The sequence below is a fragment of the Tasmannia lanceolata genome, unplaced genomic scaffold (assembly GCF_043159265.1).
Source record: "Tasmannia lanceolata isolate RefF3 unplaced genomic scaffold, GAP_Taslan_0.1 ptg000044l, whole genome shotgun sequence".
NCBI classification, from domain to species: domain Eukaryota; kingdom Viridiplantae; phylum Streptophyta; class Magnoliopsida; order Canellales; family Winteraceae; genus Tasmannia; species Tasmannia lanceolata.
The window spans coordinates 20,124,524-20,139,519 of NW_027518721.1; the positions used below are offsets into that span (position 1 = coordinate 20,124,524).

General features: G+C 38.6%; 1 pseudogene; it reads left to right on the top strand.

Annotated features, from left to right (window-relative positions):
* The first annotated feature begins 914 nt into the window (after window positions 1–914).
* Window positions 915–1,605, top strand: LOC143863942 (transcription repressor OFP13 pseudogene; annotated as a pseudogene).
* The last annotated feature ends 13,391 nt before the right edge of the window (window positions 1,606–14,996 follow it).

The following is a 14,996-nucleotide window of genomic DNA, read 5'->3' on the forward strand; positions in this document are numbered from 1 at the left end:
TCATTCAATCCTAACCGTCCATCCTTACAAATATTTTGCCCGTTGCGATGTAAAAAATGGCAAGATAAGACGTTTTGAAATAGTGAGATGTGACACATGTTGCTTGAGGATCATGGACCAAACCAAAGTACTCATTTGATGCGAAAAAGATTTGCAGGTGGAGTATTAAATGAGAAATATATGTCAAGTCTCCATCTCATCCTCTTAAATGCTGCAACTACATGTTCAACTTTTATAACTTGTCATGATTCAGCTCCACCAGACCACCAGGACCCTTTTATGGGGTTAAAGGATCGTAGTCTCAGCATCACCAAAGTTAGTAGAGAGATTTCTAACTTCATATGGTGGGCACCATAGATTAACCATCATTATCACCGTACACATTTACACGTGTATGGAACAGATAGGACAGGAGTCACAGGACTACCAACTTTGGTAGCCCAAGGAGTGCTAAAAATGGGTCTAGTAAAAGGTTCTGATAACTGAGAAGTAATTAATAAAAAAACTTCAGTGTTATGATCTAATAGGCCAAAAATAGAGTCAGAAAGCCCCAAAGCTGGCTAATACTAGAAAAACTTCTACTTCCATTGTAAAAAGTATGCAAGCCACCGGATTTAGCCAAGAGACAGCCAAAAATATAAAATACAAAGAACATGAGAGTGACAACGATTTGGAAGCGACATAAGCAGTTAAAAAAGAGAGGGAGTGTATTGACATCAAACATCATTTAATAGAATAATATAACCCAATGGTGCATTGAATAATATTAAAGTCTCCAAACCTACCATTAATACAGACAAGAGTGACCCCACCATACCCACTTTATTTTCGGTGAGCCCCACTTCAGACCTTTGTTTACACTCTTGCCAGTCCTTTAAAACCTTCCCTTCCCTCCATTAATGTCACAAGAACAAAGAACCCTTTCTACTTTATAGTTTCTAATCCAGAACCATTTTAACCCACTTTTGTATCATCTCCAACATATCAAATGGGCAAGAAGATGAGGTTTGGATCTCTCTTCAAGTCATGGCCTTCTTGTAAGCAACCTAGAACAGTGTCTTTTAGAGAAGGGGATGGTATTTACTTCGATATGGGTACGCCGGAATCGTGGTTTACGAACTCGTCGGAATGCCGGAGCTTCTCGACGGTTTCTTCATCGGATTCGGAGGAGACCACGGTACGTGGTTTGCGTTCGGAGAGGTTCTTTTTTGAGCCTGGTCTCACCAACTCTATTATGGAGGAGGCAAAAATAGAGGGTGGATTTGGATTCAAGGAGAGCGTGGTTTTGACGATGGATTCGAAGGATCCTTATGAGGATTTCAGGGTTTCTATGGAAGAGATGGTGGAGGCTTATGGATTGAAGGATTGGGAGTGTATGGAGGAATTGTTACATTGGTATTTGAGGGTGAATGGGAAGAAGAGTCATGGGTTTATAGTAGGTGCTTTTGTTGATATGCTTGTGGGGCTTGTTTCTTCTTCTATTGAATGTGAAGAGGAAAATTTTTCTTCTGATGATTATTATGAGATCTGATAGTGAAGATGACTTGTAGTTTGAAATTTTAGTGTACACTAGTATCTAACGGTGATATAGAGATTTCAATGGTTATAATCTCTCTCTCTCTCTCTCTCTCTCTCTCTATGTCATGCCCCGACCCCACTGTGTAGTAGATATTGTTCGGTTTTGGGTCATCTACCCTCTCCGATTTTGTTTTCCAGCAGCACTAACCGTGCCCAACCCACTCCGCAGGGCCCGCCCCTTGGAGATGCTGAAAACACATCTACATAGAGAGAGGAGAAATTCACATATATATAGCCCAGTAATTTTTCTTCCCTTTCCGATGTGGGATCTCACAATCCACCCACCTTAGAGCCCAACGTCCTTGCTGGCACACCGTACTGGATGGGAGGTCCCGCTCTGATACCATTATGTCACCCCCCGACCCCACTGTGTAGATATTGTCCGGTTCTGGGTCATCTACCCTCCCCGGTTTTGTTTTTCAGCAGCACTAACCGTGCCCGACCCACTCCGGGAGCCCGCCCCTTGGAGATGCTGAAAACGTGTCTACATAGAGAGAGAGGAGAAATCCACATATATATAGCCCAGTAACTTTTCATCCCTTTCCGATGTGGGATCTCACAATCCACCCCCTTAGAGCCCAGCGTCCTCGCTGGCACACCGTACTGGCTGGGAGGCCCCGCTCTGATACCATTATGTCACGCCCCGACCCCACTGTGTAAATATTGTTCTGTTCTAGGTCATGTACCCTCCCCGGTTTTGTTTTCCAGCAGCACTAACCATGCCCGACCCATTCCGCAGGGCCCGCCCCTTGGAGATGCTGAAAATGCGTCTACATAGGGAGAGGAGAAATCCACATATATAGCTCAGTAACTTTTCCTCCCTTTCCGATGTGGGATCTCTCTCGCTCATCATTTAATTGAATAATCGCTTCTATTTTTTTATTTTTTATTTTACTTTTTTACACACAAAACGGGTGACCTAAACCAATCCTTTTCAATTTTTATTTATAGAGGGACCTTCGATAATATCCCTCTGAGTTAACTTTAATCATATGGTTTCCCTCCAAATTGTAGTAAGAAAATTTTTCCATCACTAATGTTTTTCTTGCAATCCAAAGAGGGCATTGTGGAAATGATATTTCCATACATTTCTAAGCTCTTTGTGTCTATTTTCTTGAAAATGTTTCAATTTGCATCTCGTTCTCGCTCTCTGTCTCTTGAGTAAACCGTGGGACCATGTTTTGAGAATTGGATTAACTCTCCTTGTTTTACATTGTTTAAGCAGCTATCAAAGACTATTACAATTCCGAAATACCCTCAGCAACCAATCAGAGAAGTGTAAAACAAAGTAGGTCTAAGTAAATTTGTTTTCTAGATTAGGGTGTGAGTTTAGTTTTCACTATAATGTCATTTTTAACAATTTTGAATTTCTTAAGAGATATAAGATATATGAGAACTGGTATTTGCTAGTGACCATCGCAAAAGGCATTTCGCAGATGGTCTGTTGCATGTCAGACCAGCCACCTCGTGAATGAAGACAAAAGCTGCTGAAAAGTGAGCCTGTGTGGCCGGTCTGACAAGCAACAGACTGCGAAATGCCTTTGCGATGGATGCTGCTGGCAAATCCCATGAGAAATTGATGCATTTTTTGGGCTTAATTCAAAAAACTTACATTTGATTCAAATTTGGGTTTGGTAGAGAGTGAGAGATCTCACCGTTGGTGAGCGGTAGTTTGATTAGATTAGGTGATATGGGTTAGGATAATCTATCTCAAATCTCATCTTTAAATAATGCTCCTTACCTCTTCAACAGCCTTTTATGCATTGGAGGGCCATATGAGAAGTGTCCAATATTTGAAACTGAATCATTGTTGGTTAGTTAATTGACTCATTGCCTACCAACGTATTGGCTAAATCTTTTGTTCCTAAATGTCCCCATACTATTATATGGGAACATCTACTTGCTCCCACGATGCAGAGGCACTAAAATTGCTCATCCGATGATCCTAACCGTCAAAGACTTCAATGCTTTTGTTGCTTGATTGCTTTCAACCATTGACATGCATGCTGAAAATGAGTAGATGAGATGGGGATCGCCTTCAAGTGCAATTTTTAGAGTACGGAAACTCCATAGTGAGACCCACTGGATTAGTGGCACAATTCATCCTCAGGCCAAGAATGTGGACCCACTCAAGAATTTTACACGTGTGCATCTCATAGGATCCTTACCCTATGATATAGTAGTTGAAAAATTGTTCAATTTTGAAGATCCAGCCCGCTGAATCAGTACCATCAAAGCGTGGAACATCCATACGAATGAATTTACCCACATTTGTTTGAAATGGAACAATGCCATCTTCAGAACTACCAGAGGAATGATCCTCACCTCCATTCTGTTGACAACGAACTAGCTGAGATGTAGTTTGCAATTGTTTAATCATTGTGACCAGTTCTTCATGTTGCTGAGACTGAAGAAGTCTCAATTCATTGAGTTGTTGCTGATGTTGTTTAAATTGTTCATTGATTTTTGATTGAGCACTGGTGTTGTCAGCCATTGATGATCACCAAAAGAACAGAAAGGAGTCAATTAAAGCACCAGTGATACGATCTTCTCCAGAATCTGGCTGAAGATAAGAGATTTTAGAAACGGAGAAAAATAGAGTAGGAGAAGAAGAAGTTTTCTTGATTTTTCTATATCTCTTCCAGCACTCTACATTCTCTTTTAAAGCTGACATTAACTGTTTACAGCTGACATTAACTGTTACAACTGTCATTGATTCCTAACAAACTAATAGTCTCTTCTTGTAATTATAGGAGACAAACTCTAACGACTCTTATTCCTTTGTTAGTAGTTAATAGCGTAATCCTTCATCCATGTTGGCCTTTGTTTCAGCCTTGGCATTCTGTTGTCTTCAGATTCAGCTTGATTGATGACCTCCTCTTCGCAGTCTTGCTCTTCACAATCCTGGGCTTCTACATCCTCAGTACTCTGGTTCACCTCTGATTCACCTTCCAATCCGTTGCTATCATTGACATGTGAAGAGCAACTTGTGTCACGACACATTTGGATTGCCGGAATCAGGCTGAATCGGCATCCTATTTTCAAATTATGGCATTTGGTTCAAAAAAATAAATAGATTTTGGGGTAATTTTAATTTTATCCATCCGTTTTCACTAGAATTTGATTCCGCAATATAACACCCCCTAAAAAAAAATTCTTATTTAAAATTAGGCTACTGATATTATCACAGCCATGTTTTGATAATGACACAAACTCACCTTATCTTTTCCTCTTTTAATAGTTGCTTGGAGGTTTTTCCGAAGTGTAATAGCTTTAGGCAGCCGGTTACATGATAAAAGAGAAGGTGAGCCTGTGTCATTACCAAAACATGTTAAATGCAAATAGGGGTAGGGATTTTATGTAGAAATCCAACCAGGTTTTTAGGGCTTCGGTCCCAAATGCAATGTATTGAAGATTGTATAGGGGTGTAAATGGATATTCGAAAATTCGATTACCGTCCGCATCCGAATCCGTTTAAAGCGAATATTATCCGAATCCGTTGCAAGCGGATATTATCCGAATCCGTTTATGAGATATCCTCATATCCGTCTCTTAGCGGATGCAAATCTGGTAAATGTAATTTAACATCCAAATCTGAGAAGTACATCCGTTTATCCTGAATATCCACATTCATATCCGTTTATCCGAATTCATTTGAAATCAAGGATGGTTAGATCCCATCCATCAAAGACAAGGTGGATAGTTCGAATTTACAAGATAAACGGATACGGATAATATCCGAATTCGAACAATATCCGCCGGAATTTAATTCGGTAATAGATATTAAATATATGTCGAATTCGAATCTGATTATTAGTACTAAATTGATTACTTAGCAAAAATGAGTACCAAAAATACCTACTGCCTCACCACCGACTGCACATCTTATGTCGACCCAATTTGGCGACCACCCGTCTTTATACATGGGGATTATGACAAGTGATTATTAGTGCTAAATTGATTATTGGACTCAAATTTAAATGTAATTTTGAGTCTAATAATTGGTTTGGCACTCAAAATATGTTGTCATAATCTCAAACGAACAGGTCCTTAACAATTGTCTATATCATCACAACAGCCATAGAGACCGGTGGACCAACGAACGGGATCTTGCGATTGAAGGGCCACTGCAGCGTTCATTGGGTAAAACTGGTTGGGCGGGTAGAAATGGTTGGACAAACTGGACAAACTTGCCGAAATCCCCGTGGATAAAGACTGGTGATCGCCAAATTGGGCCAGCATGAGAGGTGCCGTCGGAATCGAACCGGGTAAAACTCACCCCTAAAAGCTAGTTGTTAGAGGGAGGGTGCCATTCCCTTATAACCTAGCCCCATCCCCATCACTTTACCCATGTGAGACTATTTGCTTTTTCCGTGGAACTCCAACAGGCCCCATTCATTTATTAGGCCCTACCATAGATAGGTAGACCCCAAAAATTTCGCTTCAAATGATCTCAACTTTGAGCAATGGCCAACAAAATGTTGGCGCTGCTAAAACAATTTAAGCGTACAATCCAGATCTAGTATCAAAGCATCCATTGATTGGAGGGTTAAGATTGTCCAAAGAGTTGGGACATGCAGTGTGGTCAACCGGATGATGTTTTTGGATCATTTAACAAATGGTTGAACTTTTACGGGTCATATTTTAGGTGGGGATATCATATCAATTCCTCATACATATGGTTTCTTTGAAGGAATATGTTCGAATCCACATGCATGCCAATTCCATGATTCTACATGCACATTAAATGTGAGTAAAAAAGGTATTTGGTGTGCTGTGATGAATACCAATTTTATGATTCGACATGCACCTTAAATGTGACTAAAATAAGGTATTTGGTGGTATTTATATATGAGGAAACTGTTGGTGCGCACTTATGGTGAGCTTAAGCGCCCAATCACATGGGGGGCCACTTTGTTAGGATGATCCAAAGCATTCATTTGAAAGTCCCTTACATAGATGGGGGTGTACCAAAAATCAGCTCCATAGGATCATCCTAACCCCTCCATTTGTGGAGGACAAAAATGGACAGACACAAATCTGCCCCATTTTTGTCCTCCACAAATGGAGGGGTTAGGATGATCCTATAGAGCTGATTTTTGGTACACCCCCTATCTATGATAAGGCCTTACAAATGAATGGTTTGGATCACTCCCCAAAATGTGGGACCCGTGTATATATATATATATATATATATATATATATATATATATATATATATATATATATATATATATATATAGAGAGAGAGAGAGAGAGAGAGAGAGAGAAAACGGTTCCTACACACATGTGTAGATAAGTTATCTACACACTAGCTTAAAATACAGTGGGGGCCACATTATTTGGGTGATCCAAACCATTCATTTTTAAGGTCCTCTCATAGATAGGGTGTCCACAAAAAATCAAATCCATAGGATCATCCTAACCATTCGAACTTTGGAGGCAAAAAATGAACTAATTTGTGAAGGTTTAAAGGCATCCATTTTACCTCCACAAATCGTAGGGTTGGGATGATCCTATGGATCTGATTTTTTCTAGACACCCTATCTATGTGAGGGCCTTTAAAATGGATGGCTTGGATCACCCAAACAATGTGGGCCCCCACTGTATTTTAAGCTAGTGTGTAGAGAACTCTCTACACATATGTGTAGGAACCGTTTTCTCATATGTATATATATATATATATATATATATATATATATATATATATATATATATATATACACACACACACACACACACATATATGAGGAAACTGTTGGTGAGCTTAAGCTCACCAAACTTATGATGAGCTTAAGCGCCCAATCACATGAGGGCCCACTTTGTTAGGATGATCCAAAGCATTCATTTGAAAGTCCCTTACATAGATGGGGGGTGTACCAAAAATCAGCTCCATAGGATCATACTAACCCCTCCATTTGTGGAGGACAAAAATGGACAAACACAAATCTGCCCATTTTTGTCCTCCACAAATGGAGGGGTTAGGATGATCCTATGGAGCTGATTTTTGGTACACACCTCTATAGAGGAAAATGATTGTGAGCTTGAAGATCATATAGCTTATATGAGCTTGAGGGCCCAAACACATGTGGGCCCACATTGTTAGGATGATCCAAAGCATTCATTTGACAGGCCCTTACATAGATATGGTGTGTACAAAAAAATAGCTCCATTGGATGATCCTAACCCATCCAAAAATGGATGACAAAATGGACAGACACCGTTTGCCACAAATCTGCCCATTTTTGCCCTCCGCTTTTCGAGGGGTTAGGATGATCCAATAGAGCTGACTTTTGGTACACACCCTATCTATGATGGGGCCTTGCAAATGAATGGTTTGGATCACCACAAAAAATGTGGGACCCATGTGTTTGGGCCCTCAAGCTCATCTAAACTATATGAGCTTCAAGTTCACAATCATTTTCCTATATATATATATATATATATATATATATATATATATATATATATATGAGAGTAGAGTTCCTAAGGTGTCACCTCATATAGCTTATATGAGGTGACGCTTAAAAACATAAGGTGCCCACTTTGTTTGGATGATTCAAAGCATTCATTTGATAGGCCCTCACATAGATAGGTGTGCCCAAAAAATCAACTTCATAGGATCATCCTAACCCTTCCATTTGTGGAGGTTGAAATGGATGGGTATAAACCTCCATAAATTTGCCCATTTTTAACTTCCATAAATGGAAGGGTTAGGGTGATCCTATGGACCTGATTTTTTGTAGGCACCATATCCATCTAAGGGCCTTTCAAATGAGTGGTTTCGATCACCCCAAAAATGTGACCCCCTAACGTTTTGTGAGCGCCACCTCATATAAGCTATATGAGGTGACACCTTAGGAACTCTCTCTCTCTCTCTCTCTCTCTATATATATATATATATATATATATATATATATATATATATATATATATGTGTGTGTGTGTGTGTGTGTGTGTGTGTATATCTGTGTTGTGTGTGTGTCTGTGAACAACATTTCTTATTCACTTTAGTTTGTGGCTTAGGCAATGGACTTGATAATTTATTGGACATGGGTGGAATATTGGAGGAAACCAACAAAGAGGAGAAAAGGGCTCTTAATCTCTCTAGGTAAGCCTACTTCCATTGAAGAAAAAAAACCCATTTATGACTAAAAACTTTTCTTAGAAAAATTTTTTAATTTTTATTTTCATGATTTATAGTGAAAAAAATTAGAAAATTTAAAAAATACTTTTTCTCTCTATGTGCGCGTCGAAAAGTATACACATGTGATGCATAGTGTAGGATTGAAAACAATCTATAGTTAATTGGAGGGGAATTAATATAATTGTGATGTGTGAGATACATGCATGTAAGGGGGTACGCAAAAGTACCATCCTCGATATTTGATCCAGCAACATCATCTTAAGAAGTTGGATGCAATTGGACCAGATAAAATGGGTGGCACCTTGGTTACGAGGATGTACACCCAGGCACCATATAAAATCTCGTAGTGGTTTTATTTCTTTTCAAAGGGTTTTATCTGCAATATATGAGATTCAGATCATGCTTATTTACACTTAAGCTCAACAAATGAAGTATAGTACATTTTGGAAGTAGAGATAGTATACATATCGAGTTTAGAAGATAGTGCATGTGGGTCTGATTCTGCTGCAATGCTCTGTTGTTAATTCTTCTCACTTTTAATTCTTTGCTAATTCAACTTCTCGAAACTCTTTATAATGTTCACAGAGAAGCCCAAAAGTTTAATGGGTTTTCTTTTTTCTTTCTTTTTTCCGGGCAATATAGTGCATGTATGTCTTTTTTGGTTTTGTTGCCCATGTTGAATTTGTGGTTTCATTTATTGCAGAATTTGATACATTGATAGCTTCTGCAAATTATCTTTTTCATCAGATTTTTTTTTGTATCATATGCTTTTTCTTGGTCAATTTGATGCCGTAATCCTTTTTTTCTTTTTTTTTTGAATTTTCGCATTACAGGTGGCCAAGGAAGGAACAGTTGGTGAGAGCTTCTGGGACTTTTTATTTTATTATTTTATCAGCTATCTATATCTCCCTCTCATGGATGTGTTTTGGGACTTAATGTTTATTTTTTTCTATTAAAGATGGCATGGGTTTTTTTTCTTAATTAAGGTGGTATGAATATGAATACGTAATTCTTGTGTTTGTTCACAATTGAATACGTGAATGGTTTTAGGCATATTCTCAATATTGGCATGTATACCATAACAGAAAATTTTAGGAGAAATGTGTGCGTTCCATAATGACTCTCTATCAACAAATTTGTTGAACAGTTCTCTATGGAAGAGGGGATTGAAGTCACAAAAAGAGACCTGAAGCAATTGAAACAGGGTGCCCATGAAACTTTCACATCGTTTATCAGGCGCTGGAGGCGCAAATCAGCTTAGTTAGGACAGGGAATGTCAGAGGAGGATCGGATAAAGTTAGTTATCAAGAGCCTGTCTTCACAATATTTTCATTTTATGGCACCACAACATTACCAGAATTTTGATTATCTGACAAAGACCGGCACTAAAACTGAAGATGCCATTGCAAAAGGTCTAAGGGCCAAGACTTTGTCTGATATCTGAGAAGGTAAGAGACCTATGGTCCCATCAAAAGAGGCTCATGCAGTCAATTATGTCAAGCCAATAGCCAAAGCTGTCACGGCAGTTGATAAACCATTGGTAAAGAAGCATTTCAGACAATTTGACCCACTCCCGTATCCACTGCCTATGATACTTAAAAGGTTGAAAAGAGACAAAAAAATAAGACTCCCAGACATCAAACATGTACCTAATCCTTTACCTACAAACTGGAGGAAGGATCAATACTGCAAGTATCATAAAGGCCCAGGATATTTGACTGAGAATTGCCTAGCTTTAAAGCATGCGATTCAAAACATAATTGATAAGGATGAACTTACAGTCGAAGGACCAAACATCACTCAAAACCCTCTCCCAAACCATCGTGTTGTTGCTCCTCCTACAACTAATCCCATATTTGTTGATGAACCTTCTCTGGATCCTTTAGCCCTCATCTGTACAATCTCGTCAGAAAAATCATATGTCATAAGATTTAATGACAAAGAACTCGAGGAGGTGAAAGGGAACAAACCTTATGTGCTGTCGTTTAGCGACACTGAACTTGCTGAGTCATCTTCATCCCAGTCTTATGTGCTTCGAAGTGAGGGTTTGGAAAGAGCAAAGAAGACTCCATTACATCCTAAGGATGGAGGACTTTAGGGAGGAAAAGGCTAGTAAGACTCCGTATGTTTTCATAATGGAAGGAGATGAGATGTTATTACTGGATGATCAGTGTGATTAGATGCGTCACATGACCAGAGGAGGATGTGTTTTCAAACCTCCTGAGTTACGTGTAGATAATTCAGCAAAAGCTACAAGGGCCACTGAGGGTCAGAGACAGAATAGACTTGTGGTAGAAGAAGAAGATGACAATCTTCTGAAACAACTGAAGAAGACCCAAGCAAATATTTCTATTTGAGGTCTCTTGATGTCATTTTCTAATCACCCGAAGGTTATGTTAAAAGAATTGAACGCCGCTCAGGTGTCTGTTGACCTTACTCCAGATGTAAGCCATTAATCAACACTATATTTGCGTAGCTAAAAGTGTAAAACTCTTTGGTGTTATGTTGACGGATAGGAAATAGATGGCCAAGATTGATCCTATATTTTGGCATTCCAAATCCATGTAATGATGACTTGTCTTGAAAATAGAAAGCAGTATAAAGTAAAAGCAAGTCATTGATGTTCTCTTCTCATTCACGGTGTGGGAGCTGGTTTTTTCCAGGGGATCACCACATCGGGCTTTATTTTTTTTCGTCATAAAAGTTTAGTAGCAAGCATGTATTCTTCGTATCAATAACGTTTTTCTTTTTTTCTTTCTCAATCTTATGACTTTCTTTTCTTGGGTTATAATTGTTTGTGCGTCATCCTTTAAGGTTTTTTTTTTTTTTTGAACAACAAAGAATTATATTATAGAGGAGAAAAAACATGATCGGGTGGATCTACTCATTTTGTATTCAAAACTCAATTCCAAATCCAAATACAAAATACGAGGTATCAAAATGGGCCCTAGATTGCTGGCGGCCCCCAAAAATTCTGGGCTGGAATGTTATTCTCTCTTCCTTGGAGACTTTAGAAGATCAAGGCCTTCTCGGTCTAGTGTTATATTTATTTTCTTGTGTTGTATCTGTTTTCTTTTATCATTGATGAAAAATCTTGTCATTTAAATAGTGAGAGAGAGAGAGAGATACTCTATAGAGTAATCTGAGAAGTTAGGCGCATTTTCTTGTATAGTACATTGCCCAAAACCGGCTATCGTGGCTACTGTGATGATCTTAGTCGTCTAATTAAAAGTCTGCGAGTGTGAAATTTATAAAAGAATACAAACAGCCGTTACACAATGCCAGAAAATAATGGTTCATGTGACTCCATTTCCATGTGACCATAAACTTGACTATCAGCTTCATGTGACTTCTTTTTCATGTGACCATAAACTTCAATCAGTTCATTTTCATCTCACTTTCATGTGCTCTGGTGTAACCACATCATAAGATGATCCAAACCGTCCATGTGATGGGACACAACATAAATAGGTTGTGTCCCAAAAATCATTTCCATAGGATGATCCTAGCTCTATGATCTGCAGAGGTTTCATGGAGTGCAGAGGTTTCCATGCAGTTCCTCTCTAGATCACAGGGTTGGGATCATCCTATGGAAATAATTTTTTTGGGCACAACCTACGGAGGATTTGGATCATTCATTCATTCGTATTTAATTGGCTTGTGCCTTGTGAGTTGTGCCTTGTGTTTTGGGAATTGAGCTCTTTAAGTAATAAAAGACAAGGTGAGTTAGCACAGTTATCAAAATACCCTTGCTTTTGGTAGTTCGGCTTCTCGTCTCCCCTTCAAATTCCGTGCACTATGACTCCTCTAAATTTCTTGGGATTTTATTAATTGGGAATTTTGTACTGCTCGAGGCTCTTCGATAACAAGTCTTTTTCCTTGCTTTAAATGCCTTTAATTAAGTCTATGATCGCGTCATTAAGGATTTTGCTTTCATTTTTTGTCTTTTCTTGGGACTTTGGACATTGGAGTATTTTAGTAGGCGTCGAGGTGATGTTTCTCTCTCTCTCTCTCTCTCTCTCTCTCTCTCTCTCTCATTTCAAAATCCTTTGGAATTGCAAATGTTGGAAATGATGAGTCCCATCTTTGACTGATCATGACCGTCCCTGATATGTCCCATCGCTTAAACTTGTCTCGCGTAGGGGTGTCGATGGACTCGGACGGACCATCTGAATCTGAGTCCAGACTTACATGGTCAGGATATTAACGGATCCATGGACATATTTCGGATGGACCATATGAACCCTATGATAAGATCCAAAATTATTTCCATTGAGATCCATACGACTAAAAAACCATAAAACAGACCTACATCATCTGATTTATTATAATATTTTATAAAAATGTCCATCAATTTTATAAATTTAGGGTGTGTTTGGATTGCCGGAATCAAGAATCAGTATCAGTATCTGATTCCAATTTAGGTGATTCCAGCGTTTGATTTCATTTGCAAAATGGAATGTGAAACGATACTCAACTCAACTCAACTCAACTAAGCCTTTGTCCCAACTAGTTGGGGTCAGCTAATAAATCATTTAGAAAATTTTCATGAAGAAGGTGAAAGGATCTATCCGGCTCATATTGACTAAGGCTAATCCTGACACTAGTTGAGTCCATCTCTATGAATCATTTTCTTCCATTCTATCTTATCCAAGGTCATGTTCTATGTTATGTTCCTAGCCCTCAAGTCTTTCCTCATTGTTTCTACCCAAGTTATTTTCGGTCTGCCCCTACCTCTTTTTACTCCATCAACGTGGATATGCCCAAACCATCTTAAGTGGTACTCTCTCATCTTCTCTTCAGTTGGTGCCACCCCCACCTTTTTACGGATGCCTTCATTTTTAATTCGATCCAACCTTGTGTGGCTACACATCCCATCTAAGCATTCACATATCCTCTAGGCTCATCTTATGCACTTGTTGCTTCTTGATAGCCCAACATTCTAAGCTGTACAACATAGTTGACCTCACAACTGTCTTATAAAACTTTCCCTTCAACTTGGTAGGTATCTTACTGTCACACAGAACTCCTAAAGCATGCTTCCACTTCAACCAACCTGCTCTTATTCTCTGGTTAACATCATCTTCAATCTCTCATTCCTTATGTAGGATTGAACCAAGATAGCGAAAGATATCCCTCTTAGGTATCTCCTGCCTGGTCATATTTTCTACATCCTCGCCCCGCCTCCTTACATTACTAAAGTTGCACTTCATATACTCTGTCTTAGCCCTACTCAGTCTAAAACCTTTGGATTCCAAAGTAGTTCCTCATAACTCTAATTTAGCATTCAATTAATACTATGTCATCTTCAAATAACATACACCAAAGAAACTTCGTCCTAAATACCCTCCGTAAGTTCATCCATAACTAGAGTAAAAAGATAAGAGTTTAGAGTTGATCCTTAGTACAGTCCTATTGTAATTGGAAACTCACTAGACGTGACATCCGCAGTTCTAACACTAGTTACTGCTCCATCGTACATATTCTTAATCATATCAACATATTTAGCAGGCATTTTTTTCCTTTCAAAGACCCACAACATAACAAGGGAATATTTGACGCTTTTTGTTTCCCTCCCCCGGGGTGGTATTCTGATGCCTAGAATAGAAAGAAAAAAACAGTGTCAAATCCCCTCCCAAAGGCACTTGACCGAATCCACATGAAAAATGACTAAAATACCCCCATGACATAAAAATTGATCAAAATACGCCAATCGGGTAAAAATGACCGGATATTCCCTGATCATGAAAAATGATCGAAATACCCATATATCAGGTGAAAATTACCAAAATACCCATAAGTTTTGAAAAATGACTAACATACAACTATGACATAAAAATGATCAAAATACCCCCATATCGGGTAAAATGACGAGAATACCCCCAAGTCATAGAAAATAACTAAAATACTCCTATATCAGGCAAAAATGACCAAAATATTACTTAGTCATGCTAAATAAATAAAGTCACCCCATGATATAACAATGATTTTTCTATATCTCGTAAAAACTTACCAAAATACCCATGAGTCATGAAAAATGCTCGAGATAGCCCTAGTCGTGGAAAATGACTAAAATACCCCCACAACATAAAAATGATCAAAATACTCCATATCGGTAAAAATGACAAGAACATCCTAAGTCATGGAAAATGATTATAAAATAAAACTATGGTATAAAATAATCAAAATACCCCATATCGAGTAAAAATGACAAGCATGCCACTAGTGGTGAAAAATAACTAAAATACCCCCTATAATATAAAAAATGATC